This window comes from Misgurnus anguillicaudatus, chromosome 10, assembly GCF_027580225.2.
Source record: "Misgurnus anguillicaudatus chromosome 10, ASM2758022v2, whole genome shotgun sequence".
Taxonomy (NCBI): Eukaryota; Metazoa; Chordata; class Actinopteri; order Cypriniformes; family Cobitidae; genus Misgurnus; species Misgurnus anguillicaudatus.
In genome coordinates this window covers 5,027,541-5,041,641 of record NC_073346.2, presented here as the reverse complement: position 1 = coordinate 5,041,641, position 14,101 = coordinate 5,027,541, and the positions used below count along the sequence as shown (strand labels likewise).

The following is a 14,101-nucleotide window of genomic DNA, read 5'->3' as shown; positions in this document are numbered from 1 at the left end:
AAGCCTCAATTAAATTATTTTTTGATATTGCAGCTGTAGACGAGACACTCTTGGAGTCACCTGCCTTCACTGGTCCAGTTGTTAGCCCAATTACAGATGGAGAGTATAGAAGAGGATGGCATCTTTTGTACAACATCTAGACTGATAAAAGATCTAGACAGGCTCGAACAAAAGTTAACAGACAGAGGGGCTTATATAGAGAATGGTAAGAGCCATTTTATCCGTCAAACTTTTCACCAATTATTGTAAACATAAACAATATTATAGGGCTTAATTTGTTTTAAACATTACTTCAATGTACTGTATCTGTTTAAGGTGAGCAGCTACACATAACAGAAGAACATGGAGAATCTGCTCAAAGGTGTTAACCAGCAATGCAGCTATACAACTAAATTGATGCAGGCAGAAACACAAGCGAGGTATGCATGTTCAATGTGTGTATGTTATGTCCAAATGTTGTTATGTTCAAATGTTTTACAATATACTTAAACTAAACTGGTGGACCTGTCATTATTGCATTAGTCAAGTACAACTGAGTAGGTTAAGTTTACATATCAACGTCAATAAATATATATAAATAAATATCAGTCTTGACAGCAAACATAATGTTTTATAAAATAATTACAGCTTTTTAAGAAATTTACACGAGGCTCAAACTATAAGTGAAATTAACTATCAACAACCTAAAATAACCACAGACACGTGCATAAAATATCTAACGTGAACTAGTAGGGCCCTATAATTTCCACAATCACGGAATCGCGGACGGAATCACGGAATTGGCTAATTAACACGGAATCTAGTATTAACGCGGAATTTTTCGGAATTTTACATTTTTTGAATAAAATTATGTTTTTGTGTGGGAGACGAACGTATGTCTGGGGGAAATGCAGACCGGGGAAGTAAATCTGGGCGACACGCCCCCTCCCGTCGTTTCAGACCCCCTCCAAAACACTGAAACCATGGTGAAGCGGCTCTCCACGACTCTGCTTTCGTCAGCGAAAAAATTAAGAAATTCGACGCTAAGCACTTGGTTCCGAGCAGGTCTCACATGACTTTTATGTGACCGGAGAACTGTTATTTTGGAAGTTTTGTCAACACTCTGTTCACGGTGAGCGCAAAGATACATGCACTCTCTCATCCACGTCTGTCTCACTGTACCTCTCTCACATGCACGCGCTCACGCATCTGTCCGAAGTGCGAACACAAATCCTCATGTATTTGTTCAGTTTTATGCATTTCAAGCGAGCTGAGGTGAACTAACTATCCCTTGCATTTAAAATATAATCATCTGCATCATGGCGCCGCTCTCTGTCTCTCTTTCGCTCGCACGTGCAAAGAGCTGCGTGCTCATGCTTTCCTAAGTCAGATCACTATCCTGTGTATGTTTGTAAAGTTATATGCATTTCAAGCGATTGTGTATAAAATATGGATCGCGTTCCGCTGGATTGATGTGTTTAAGGCACTTTTGAAGGCACCACTGCTTTGACACTTTGTTGTAGCCTCCTGCAACAACACTAAACAATGCATTGAATTGAGTTGTGTGTGTGTGTGTGTGTGTGTGTGTGTGTGTGTGTGTGTGTGTAAATGCATCTTTTATAGTCATTAAGTAATCCTGTTATCCAGTTTTTCCCTAAATCATTTACATTTTAATCATTAACATTAAAGGCACACTGTTTTTATGACTAAAATAACAGTAAAGGGTAAAAAATATAATTGCCAAAAATTAAAACGGATAAAACGGAATTTGCAAAAATTAAAACGGAGAAAACGGAATTTGGGAAAAAATAAAACGGAATTTGGGAAAAAATAAAACGGATTTTATAGGGCCCTAAACTAGCTAGTTACTGTACATACATTGCTTATTATCAACGAAATTTCTAGTTAACTGATCCCACACTCAGCATTATTAAAATGTATTATACCTACATACCTTAAACAAAAATGTCAGGATGGGGAAAATATAACGGCGCATCAAAAATGGGCATAGCGTAGGCTAGTCAACAACAAGAAAATACTCAGCATAAAACCCTCAACAATGTCGACTGCACACATGTAACAGTCCCTGCAACACCAGCTCAACCGAACAGTGCCAAAGCACCATACCGTAGAAAACAGCAGCGCGTTTAGTCAATGATTGCAATGAATTTCATTACATATGTACAAGAAAACACACCATAAGCATACAAAGCAACATATGTGACCCTGGACCACAAAACCAGTCTTAACTCATTCACCGCCAGCCTTTTTGAGAAAAGTTGCCCACCTGCATTTTTGTGATTTTAACAAAATTTTCACAAAATTCCTTGCAGGAAAAATTATTTTCTATAAATATATAAACATACAAATTATATCAAATTAAAGAACACACCCTCTGCTTTCAAACAAACAATAAACAAACAAACAAAATGGGGAAAAAACGTTTCATTATATATTTACTTTTTCTACTTAATTTACCACTGAAATATGGATATTTCTCTTCCAAAATACAACATTTTGACCAAAAAGCTTAAAAAATTGCGTTTTTGTAAAGAAATTTATGTTAGAGATCAGACTCAGAATGACTATCAAACATAAACGCAGTTAAAATAAATCATTATCTGTTTTTAACTTCTGTTTTTGATAAATTCGTTTTGGCGCCATCTGGTGGATAAAAGCGGTATTACACTTTCACTTTGAAATTCGTCCAGAATGGCACGTTTATTAGTTAAATATGAACTTACATTCAATCCGTCGAAAAATCTAAAAATCGGCAAAATAGACATGCGTGGTTTTCATCGGACAGCGACAATATATATTATCCAAATCCATGCTGATTAGAGCATTAAAAACTTAAAAAGTGTTACATTTAGGTAAATTTAGAACAGATAAAAACTACCATTACTTCGAGATAAAACTGTTATACATAATATAAAAACTGTTATTATATAATTCATATAACTGAAACAAATAACCAGTGTTTTGAGGACATTTACCTCAGTGGCGGATCCTCGACGAGGATTTCGTTGCGATTCTCAATCTTGAAGAGAAATATGCAGCGAAGCTCTCCCGCGGAGTGAAGAAGAAGTGGAGTTACGAGGTTTCTCAGAGAGTTGAAATGTCCAATGGAGTTAAGAGGTTTGCGCTCAAGCTTTTTCAGGACTTTAGATTGGTTAATAAATTGTAAAAGTAACACCCACGTGGGGACTGACCAATAGCATCGATTTGTGAAAAATATGAAATTGACAAAATTTGGACATACGACGTTCCGCCCGACAGTGACGATATGGATTCTACTCTCCTTCGCTTTCTTTAAAGCACCCAGACGTTACAGAATAATCAGCCTAACCAGAATCCAGCGGAGGTTTGTATATTTCCTACCGGCAACATGAATCCAGTATTTGCTTAGCTTGGACTTTGCCAGAAGCATCGACCCATTGAGAATTACGTCAAGGACTTCCTGGATTTAAGCTATCAGGTACACTATGATGATGACATGCTTAAGAATTTTTTTTATCATGCACTTCATGGACATTTACACCTGTGTATGCCACGTGATGCCTTAATCTGGTCCTTGGAACGTTACATAGACTTTGCTCTCCATGCCTAACACCATGCCTGTTTCTAAAATGGCCGCCACCATGCCTGTCTCTGCACCTAAGATGGCTGTCATGTCACCTGCACCAGTTTTTGAGATGGCTACTGAAGTATTTTATTTTAATCCCAATATGTGCATCTTGAGTTTACCATTATAATCCAACTTTGCAGTAGTTTAAGAACCATCTGTGTGTATTTAAGAACCAGCTGTGTGTATTCATGTCAAATAGTTTCATGTCAAAGGACACAAAGGGTTTCAGTATAATGAATAGCCTAGAGTCAAATAGGTCATGGGAAGGAGACACGGGTCTGAGGAATGTCATGTGGTTCTTCAAGTTACAAGCCTGAACAGAAACATATTGTTTGAACCATGGAGGGGAGGGAACCAAAACCTATATATTTACCAAGCCATGGCTCAGCGGGTCAGACTGATTTTGGAGAATCCTCCTAGGACCACACTCTGGTTCTGGGGGGATTCACCAGGGCGGCCTCTGCTTTTTATTTGTCTGGAAAATAAAAGTCTATCTCTTGAAATCAAAACCTACGACTGAAGATTGTTTCATGGGAGGAAAAAGAAAACCACAACATTTGGTGCCGAAACCCGGGATAGAAAAGAGCTGGACAGTCGCACCACCTGGGCGACCCTGACGAGCAACACAAACAGCGTATGGCCATATACTAAAGGTAAGCACTTTTTGCTTATTTATTAGGTTTGTGTTGTTTGTGTAGAATTTGCTCCAAGTGGTGAGAAAATTAAGCTCTTCTAAATTTAAGAACCATATATGTGAACTGGGTTTTGATTTCAAGGGTACAATCTAACTAAGGCATGCATGCATGAATCTGTATTAAATTACTTTGGCTTTGATGATCACAGTGAATTGAAACAGATTTTAAGTGAAGAGAACACGTAAGAGTTGCCTATATCTGTGGGTGTAAGTGTATGATATAGAAGTCTGTGCCTGTGGTCGGAAGTGTAGGGCACAGAGGTCAATGTCGTGTGGTCGGAAGTGTTTATCGATATTGACAGTATATTGACCGCGTAAAAGTGGTATATTTTATTGTTTTAGTTGACCATGTGGTTGGAGGTGCAATGGTCATTTTGTTTTGGTATATAAATTAATACCATGTTTTTATTGGAACTGTGAGTATGTTTGCAGCTGCAGTGTGTGTGTGAGTGAGTGAGTGAGTGAGAGAAATATGAACTTGCATCTGGTAAGCAGGGAGACTTTCCCTTGGGCAGTTGGGCTGTTAAGGGGGGTGTAATTGCTGTCCTGTGAGTGTAGGGTGAATGACTACTGGGTTAGAGTGTGGAATAATGAGCCCTAAAAAATAAAGACAGCCCAAATAAATAAAGGGTTTGACATAAATGCTAACTGGTTATTACTGAAAAATGGTTGGGTTAACAATTTGGTTTATAGGTTATCAAACATACATTTGAAATTTAAGGTTTGGTAAAAACAATTGACACCAGATGGGAGATCAAAAAGAGCACAAAACCTGAGACCACAGCTGGCTTTCTTGATGGGCAATGCAATCAGGTGGCCACCTAAAGAGATGAGCAGTTTTGCTTGTTTAAAGATTGTATTGTTCACCTGAGATGGCTCGGGGTGCCCTGGTGAAAAAATAGTATGCTAAATATATTTAATTTTGATATACTTAAGTATACTTGCAGTCACACTAATGACCAGTATACTTAAAGTGTGCTATTGATTAGTTTATTTAAAGAGTGCTATTTTGGAACAACTAATTTTGTACTTAATATATTTTAGTTGTATATTAATTGTAACAAAGTACAACTTTAAGTGTATTTAGTGTACTTTTGTGTGCTAAAGTGGAACAACTTTAAGTGTATTTAGTACAATTTAAGTACATGACTGTTTTTGTGCTAAATTCATGCTTGATAAGTGGATTTAGAGTGTGTTTTATTTATGTTAGGAGTACATTACAAATGTATTATGAGTGTCTTGCAAACATACAATCAGTATACCTTAAATAGACTGTTTGCATACATTCTATATATTTTTGGCCAATCCAAAATTCTAAAAACTGCCCTGGTGAAAAATGAATATGCCAAGTACATTACATTTTGTATACTTTTACATACCTGCAGCTAGATTAGTAATGAGTATACTTCAAGTGCCTTAATAATTAGTTAACTTAAAGAGTGCTATTTTGGGAATAGATTACTTTAGCTGGTAACATAACCAAAATATTTTTTTCCAAATAAATAAAAGCTGATTAAAACAGTCAAAAACAATTCATTTTAAATATATTTAAAATATAGTTTTATTCACAGCATTCAAAGTGTACAGTATTTGCCTAAAAATTGAACAATTACTCATTGAAGAATGTCAAGATGATTAAAGGGGACATATTATGAGATTTTTTTTAAGATGTAAAATAAGTCTAAAATAGGTCTGAGCAAAAGTGTGCCGTTTTAGGTGTGTCATTTAAAATGCAAATGAGCGGATGAAGTGCAACCACTGATCACAATGATGGTGGTTTGTTGCAATTGAAACTCTATTGTGCTGTGAAATATTTTATCTCTCTCTTTCTCTCCATACTAAATGGTTGTGCTGTGGTTGGATAGTGCAGATAAAGGGGGCGGTATTACCTTATTCTGACATCACAATAAGGGCCAAATTACAATGACCTATTTTTTCACATGCTTGCAGAAAATGGTTTACCAAAACTAAGTTATTGGGTTGATCTTTTTAACATTTTCTAGGTTGATAGAAGCACTGGGGACACAATTATAGCACTTAAACATGGAAAAAGTCAGATTTTCATAATATGTCCCTTAGGGCTGCACGATAAATCGCATGTGTTTGTCAGGCGCATCTCCTCAGTAATGCCGGTTCCTTGATTAGTATTAAATCGCCATCAGCTGTTTTCAGATGGAGCAGCTTTAACTACACAGAGCCATAGTTCACTGACAATCGGGGCAATTTCGAATTAATTATCGCGGACGTATCGCCTGCGATATGTATGCGGTATGGCCCAGCTTGTCAGGGAACTACGGCTCTGTGTAGTTAAAGCTGCTCCATCTGAAAACAGCTGATGGCGATTTAATACTAATCAAGGAACCGGCACCACCGACGTGACGCGCGTGGTATCGCACGCGACTTATCGCGCAGCCCTAATTAAGTTTACAACGTCTTTCTCTCCCAAATCAACTTTAGTCTGGCAGGTTTTGGTTCAGCCGTAGGAAATCTGAAAAAGATAGACAATAAGCTCAATTAAAAAGTGTTTAATATTAAAACATTACATTTATTTAAGACTTACTGTATTAAATCTATAGTTTACTGGCAGAGATTGTATAGCAGATATATTTTTACCTAAACTAGAGCTTGACTAAAATGTCATCATATATATTAAGGGGCGGTTTCCCAGACAGGAATTAGACTAGTCCTAGACTAAAATAAATGTAAGAGCTGTCCAAACTGAAAACAACTTGCTCTGACATATCTTAAAATACATCAGTGCCCTTTGTTTTACATCGTAATTCACATAAGTAATGTTTTTAGTAAGGCATGTTTGTTAAAACTATCCTAATTAAACTAAGGTCTAGTCCTGGATAAAGCGAATCCCTGTCCGGGAAACCACCCCTAAGAGTTTTCATTATAATGACTTGCCTATATGGGCTGCAAAATCCTCCTTACATAAAATACTTCAGCTCCTAAAGAAAGATTTTATTGTATTAAATTTAAATGTAAAACTTGTCAGAAAGAAAATGCAACAAGCAGACAATGGGGTGGCTTCCTGTAAAGGGATTAGCTTAAAACAGGACTAGGCCTTAGTTTAATAAAGAAATATAACTAGTTTCAAAAAACATGCCTTAATAAAAACATTACCTGTGTGCATTTTGAGGCAAAACAAAAGACACTGGTGTATTTTAAGATATGTCAGTGCAAGTTGTTTTCAGTTTGGACAGCTCTTACATTTATTTTAGTCTAGGACTAGTCTAATCCCTGTCCGGGAAACCGCCTCAGTATGTATATAACGTTATCTAAACTGAAGCTTGATTACTACTACGAATGAATTATTATATCTTAAGAGTTTAAAATGACTTACCATTAGCTGCAAAGTCCTACCTACAAATGTCTTTGAAAAACTTTAGCTTCTGAGGAAAGAATGCAGCATCATTAATACTAAATACAGTTAAGTTAGGTAAAAGCCTTACAACCCCTAAACAGTCAATAAATGGTTAACTTTCACGCTACATAAAAAAAAAAACAGATTTTCTGACGCTACCTTTTTTCATTAACATATACATACACACCAATACATATATTTAAAAAAACAATCGGGTGTACTAATTCGATATAACAGGCTAACAGTGCTATCTTTCAAACCTTTAACATTAGCTATAAGCTAAGCTAAGCTACACAGCAGCTTATCACTAATAGCGAGTTAGACACCGCGTTATTGACAACATTTCGCATTCGAAATATGATAGTCTACTGATAAACTTCAGAATGGTCAAACGATAATCAAATATATTAATTTTAAGATATTTTAACGTACCTTGGGACTGAATCCGTCTGTCTTGAACAACTGGTAAAAATCAAAATACGTGCGTAGTGACGTCATCCCACACGTCAGATGCATTATTCAAATCTCAGAATTCACTTTTCTCTGAAATGCATTTACGAAAACTGTTAATTAATGTGTACAGCTAAAAGCGATATGCAATTGACTCAAAAACTACAAAAAAACAAACACTCATATTCCCCTTACGAAAAATTAATGTTTTTTTTTGTGGTAAAAGTTTAGTAACCATGTTTTTTTTTTTGGTGTGTTGATTATTATTAGCAAAACCATGGTTATTTTGTGGTAAAACACAGTTAATTGGTTTATCCAATGCTTGACTATAGTGAAGTTAAAGTGTACCTTATTATGTTAATAGTATATTACAAATGTATACATCTACAATATAAAATGTAACAGAACATACTGCTCTTTCGTAATTTTAAGCCCATGTTATTTCTCCATAAAATAATATACATTTGTACACCCCATATACTTTCAAAATGTGCTTAAAATATACTGTTTCTAAAGAATACTAAATAATGTATTTTGGAAATATACTGTCAGTGCATTATTATAATGATAACTTTAAGCATACCGATAAAGTATACCTAAAATACATTTTAAAATAAGTTTAAATTTAGTATACTTTAAAAATTGCACAAAACTTTAACTTTAAGTATATTTTTCTAAAGTATACTTTTAGAAAATATACTAAAGTATAATTATTTTGAAGTATGTTAAAAGTTTAATTGTAAAAAATAAGCGCAAATATGTTGTAAGCATACTTTAAATATGTTTAAAGAAAGTACATTCCTTTGTAAGTATATTTGTAATGTACTATTGCAAAGTTAAATATACTTGAAATACAATAAAGTATATTTGTTTTTCACCAGGGTGGTCAACTCACAAATGCTCTTCCAAATTTAAGAATAAAAAGGGCAAATTAAAGATTACTAGATTAAATTATAAGAATAAAGGGTTTCATTTTCAAAAGGAATGTGTGCTAGTAGAGATGATGGTTTATTGTGTGAATGAGTTTTATTTTGTAATTGAGTGGCTTTGATGAAGATTTAATGTTAAGATGAGAAGACGCCTAAGAAGTTTTGCGAAAGAGCAGTGAAGAACCTGAGTGTTACCGTGTCGGGGCAGACACGTTGGGGTTCGGAGAGAAGAGTACTCAAATCCTGTAGGTCAGGTACGGTCTATGTGTTATTTGTTTTGTTGTTTTGACAGGCCCGGGCTGATGAAAGATATTGTTTTTGTTTTATTTGTCATGTCGGATTGGTAAATTGTGTAAGTGAGTCTTTTCCATGTTGACGGAAGTGTAATGGAAAGATGAACTTGGCCAGGTATTCTAGATAGAGTTGTTTTATTTTATTTTATTTGTGTGAGAATGTAATGTGTCTGTGATATAATGAGTCTGTGTGAGCATGTCTGAGATGGAAAGAGTGGGGGCTGAGTGAGTAGTGGGTCTGTCTTTCTCCTGTGGCTCTGCAGAGGGCACAGAGAGGTGTTGTGTTACAGGAGTGAATGATTGTTTAAAACTATAAAAAAGGGGATAAAGTTTGAACGTATGTGAATATGAGTAAGAATATGAGTATGGATAAGAGACAGTTATAAATGCTGGGTATTAAAGATTAGATTTGAAGACATTGTGGTTCTGAGGTATTGTAGCCAAAAATATTAGTTACAGTGAAGTATACAGCTACTTCTAGAAATTAAATAATTCATTTAAATGATTGATTAAAATAAAATATTGTGCTCAATAGGAAAAGATTGCTTGTCCAAAAAAGGACAGATGTTCGTGATGGTATTTGACTTTATTTGACAAAACATTACAAAATATTATAAAGGAAATTTTATTTTAAAGACACATTGGAAATCTAAGTAAATATTTGGAGAATATATAAATTGGACAAATAAAAACAATTAGTTTGTAAAGTGGTTAAATGAGAAATAATTATAAAATATAAGGTGTGTTATATTGCAAAGAAAAGATTATGGCAGTCGCATTAATGGAAAAATAAGGATTAAACAATTGTTGTGTGGAGAATTAGAAAATAGAATAATTGGATGTTCAAATGAGGAAACATTTGATGTGGCATTGTGTGAGGAGAAATACAACTAAATAAAAATATAAACTAAATGAAAGATAAGAAGAGATAAAAAACTTCTTAACACGCACCGGCCCGGCGGCGGGCCCTAGGGGGCGTTTTTACGTGTTTTTGTACTTTGTTTAACATCAAATATTCAATCAACAATCATAAACTTTGCATTATTTGAAAGTTTAAACACTCCAAATTCATGTTCTGAGCTTATTTTGCAATCAATACACTGGTGTGGATAAGATTAAATGAAATGCAGACGGAATGCATATAAAAAATTTTGTGGGTACTCGCATGTCTTGCCATATGGTTCTGATAATTTCTGACAATTCCCAAAAACTTCAACGTACATTGCAAGGTAAGGGTCCACTCTTCAAAAAGCATCCCACGTTTTAATCCAAAACAATGAAAAATAGTGAGAAATCCAGCAATATCCTCCTTTGTTTACATCCGTGCGTCCGCTAAGTATGATCGATCATGTTTATTTTCTATCAAATATCGATTTTTATCAGTGAAAATACATCTCTTCCTGCTTCGTTAGACTGTTCCGATAAATATCCCGCCCTATTTTTCTGTTTTGTCCAATCAGAAAAGGTTTGACAACTCAAAATGGTATGGGATACCCGATTCGCCGAGCCAGATGTCCTTCAGCTCACCATAGGCTTTTGACTGGATTACGCCAAAACAAAGCCAGCCAATGCATAGTGAGCAAAGTTTGAAGGACAGGGGTAGTAACCAATCATGAAACGATTACAAGGATTCAACTTACGTCAGTAAAGTGTACTTCTGCGCAAATCTACAGAAGCGCATGGAGAGAAATGTCCACGCCCCCTCCGTGCGCGTTTGTTTGTTTGGGTAGCATAGCAGCCGGCTAGGCACTCCGGAGCCGCTGAGAAACCTCTTCAAATGTTAGATATAACATCTCCATTGTGGATCGTGGACTGCAGATTACTTTTTTGTGTTGAAAGTGTTTTGGAGAAGTTGATAAAGAGCATGATCGCGGAGCAACAATGCAAGACTGGATATAAACAAACCGCGCTGTCGAGGAGAGATGGACCGGACTATGAGCTCAGCTGCTCTTGCTTGGATAAAGTGGATTCTTTTGGTTATTATTTATTTTACGTTACATTTCTTGTTTCATGTTAGCTGTTTTGATTATAAAGTAACACTGGAGATGACTAATATACGAGTTTTACATGGTTTCGTTTTTCTATGATATGTTATATAAATGCATCATATTTATAGCTAACGTTATATGAATCCAATGCACAGAATATACAAACTAAAAACTAGAAAATAAGATATGTGGTGGAAAATATGAGTATTACCAGCTGAGAAATATAGGTTATTTGGCAAACATAAGACATTTGTAATTATAAATAAATATATGCATGTAATGTGTGTGTGTGTGTGTATTATGTTCATGTATATTACATCATAGTTTCTCATACAAATAGTTGTATGTCTCTAACTTTTGACTCAAACTAAAATCCTCTCTTGCTTTGTGTGTGTGTGTTGTAACTTGTAACAGGGCTTTTAGCTGAGACAGAGAAGGACTGGAATCTGGAGTGCATTCATGAGCGACCACATTCAAAATAGCAAGTATGTTGTTATAATGTGCAAATGTTTTTTTCTGAAATAGTTTTTTCTATGTGCTTTGGTGGGCAGAGAAGTTCTGAATTGATATACATAATGTAATATGTAGTCCTGACTCATTTTCTTTTGATAATAATGTCATTTTGTTATCATGTGTATATTTGGAGTTTCCAAGTGCACTTTTTCTGAAAGGACGCCTGGACTTTTTTGAAATAAAAGCTCACAGAAACAAAATTTTTTGGAGTATCATTCTCAAATTTGAATCACAGCATGGTCAGACATTCAGTTCACCTATATGGTGTCCCCAGGTGTCTCACATGACCATTTCATACCTTTTTTGCTAAGTGAATGTTATTTAAAGAAAAACGGAAGTCATTTAATGTATATTTTACCTTGTTTTACTCTGTTTTTTTACTACTCTGAGTTGTTATGACTATTAGGCAACAATATGTCAAGTGTCTAGTTTCAAACAAGACCAGAATTATGAATATAGACCATAGGGTTTAAGAGCTGCAGATGTTTTAGTTTGGAGTTGTCATTTTTCAGAAAATGCTCAAAAATAGAAGTGCTGGCTAACAGGTTAACAGACAAAGAAATGCTCAGAGGGAGAAAGAGAGAGAGAGAGAGAGAGAGAGAGAGAGAGAGAAAGGGAGGGGGATCCAAATGGTCACCAGATTGGACCTGTAAAGGTCGAGGGAATTGTAGGTTTAAGGCAAAACCTAGCAGACAGAAAGAAAAGAAGCTATAAAAGAGAAACAAGTTAAAGGGATAGTTCGGCCAAAAACGATATTAAACCCATGATTTACTCACCCCCAAGCTGTCCGAGTTGCATATGTCCATCGTTTTTCAGACAAACACATTTTCGGATATTTTAGAAAATATTTTAGATCTTTCTTTTGATTAAATGTAATGTTACGGGGTCCAGCAATAGTCCACGACCTTCAAGTCCAAAAAAAGTGCGTCTATCCTTCACAAATTAAATCCAAACGGCTCCAGGATGATAAACAAAGGTCTTCTGGGGGTAATCCGTGCGGTGTTGTTGTAGAAATATCCATATTTAAAATGTTATTAACTTTATTAACTAGCTTCCGGTAGCGCCGCCATTTTAGAGTCATATGCATTCAGGATGAGCGCTTACGCAGCATAGACAGCGGTTTCTCTGTTGCTGCTCTGTCCCCCGCCCTCCGATTTGTCATACGTCACTAAGAAAAGTGCGTACACTACGTACACACTCTCTCCTGAGTCTAAGATGGTGGCGCTACCGGAAGCTAGTTAATAGGTTTAAAAAGACGCATTCACGTCTGAACGAACCCACGTTTACCAGAACTCTGCTGGTTAGTACGTATTTGAACGTTACAACCCGAAGTAAAAAGCTAAAGAAACCCTAAACGTTAACGGAAAAGAACCGCGAACCCGAGTGACTGAGGGAGAGAGACAGAGAGCTTTTCTGTGTGTGAATGAGCAGAGCGGAGCTGCGGGACACACAGCAACACAATACATCTGTATTTGTGTAGGGGAGGGGCGGCGCTGTTACTACTAGCCTATCACAGAACGCTGACACAATAAGCTACCCAATGATGATTTTCATTTAATCCGAGCACAGATAGTGACTCGTATTACTCGTATAATACTCGTACTCGGCAGAAGTGCTTTATCCGTACCGGATACTCGTTTCAGCCGAGTATCCGGCTCATCTCTAATAGGCACACAGGAGAACAGTTGATTTTGCCAGCATGGGCAAACAGATGTGGAAGCTAAAAAGGGCCTCAGAGTGTCAGGAGATCTTTTTAGATTGTATAGAAGTGAAAAATTTCAGTCATAAATATTATTATCATAGATGTACATGGGGCGAATAAGTGGAATGAAAATGTATTATTTGAGTTGTGATAAGAATGAAGATTTTGAGTTGTTATAAGAACGAAAAAGTTGAGTTAACTGATAAGAGTAAATAAAAATTTGACTATCATCTACATTCACAAGGGATGGTAGATAAAAAGGTATAGAAATTATCCTCAAAGCCATACTTAACAAAATGTGTGAAAATACTAATCTTAATAGAATTGATGTTTTACCTTGTATTAATGAGCATGTAAACTAACAAAAGTACACCTCTAACACTGCATGAAATATTCGCTGATCGACCTATGCGTATTGTAAAAACATCTGGAATTAAGTGTTATATGAAGAAACTAATTGTCTATCTATTGAGCTATTTGTGTACAGGGAATAAAAGGAGGGGAAAGGAGGAGATGAGACAACATGCCTCATTGTGCGAGATGATCTTGCTTATC

At 35.9% G+C, this 14,101-nt stretch overlaps 2 long non-coding RNA genes across 2 annotated transcripts in view; one reads left to right on the top strand and one right to left on the bottom strand.

The window, feature by feature from the left end:
- LOC141367194 (uncharacterized) overlaps positions 1 to 333 on the top strand; it is a 35,470-nt gene extending 35,137 nt beyond the window's left edge. The window contains exon 6 of the long non-coding RNA XR_012371418.1: positions 34 to 333. This is a non-coding gene — a long non-coding RNA (uncharacterized lncRNA). The remainder of the gene's footprint in view (positions 1 to 33) is intronic.
- Positions 334 to 6,662: 6,329 nt separating this feature from the next.
- Positions 6,663 to 8,217, bottom strand: LOC141367339 (uncharacterized). Its single transcript, XR_012371685.1, has 4 exons — positions 8,104 to 8,217; positions 7,651 to 7,699; positions 7,212 to 7,255; positions 6,663 to 6,789 (listed from the first exon to the last, which is right to left on the bottom strand). It is a non-coding gene; the product is annotated as an uncharacterized lncRNA (long non-coding RNA).
- Positions 8,218 to 14,101: the final 5,884 nt, after the last annotated feature.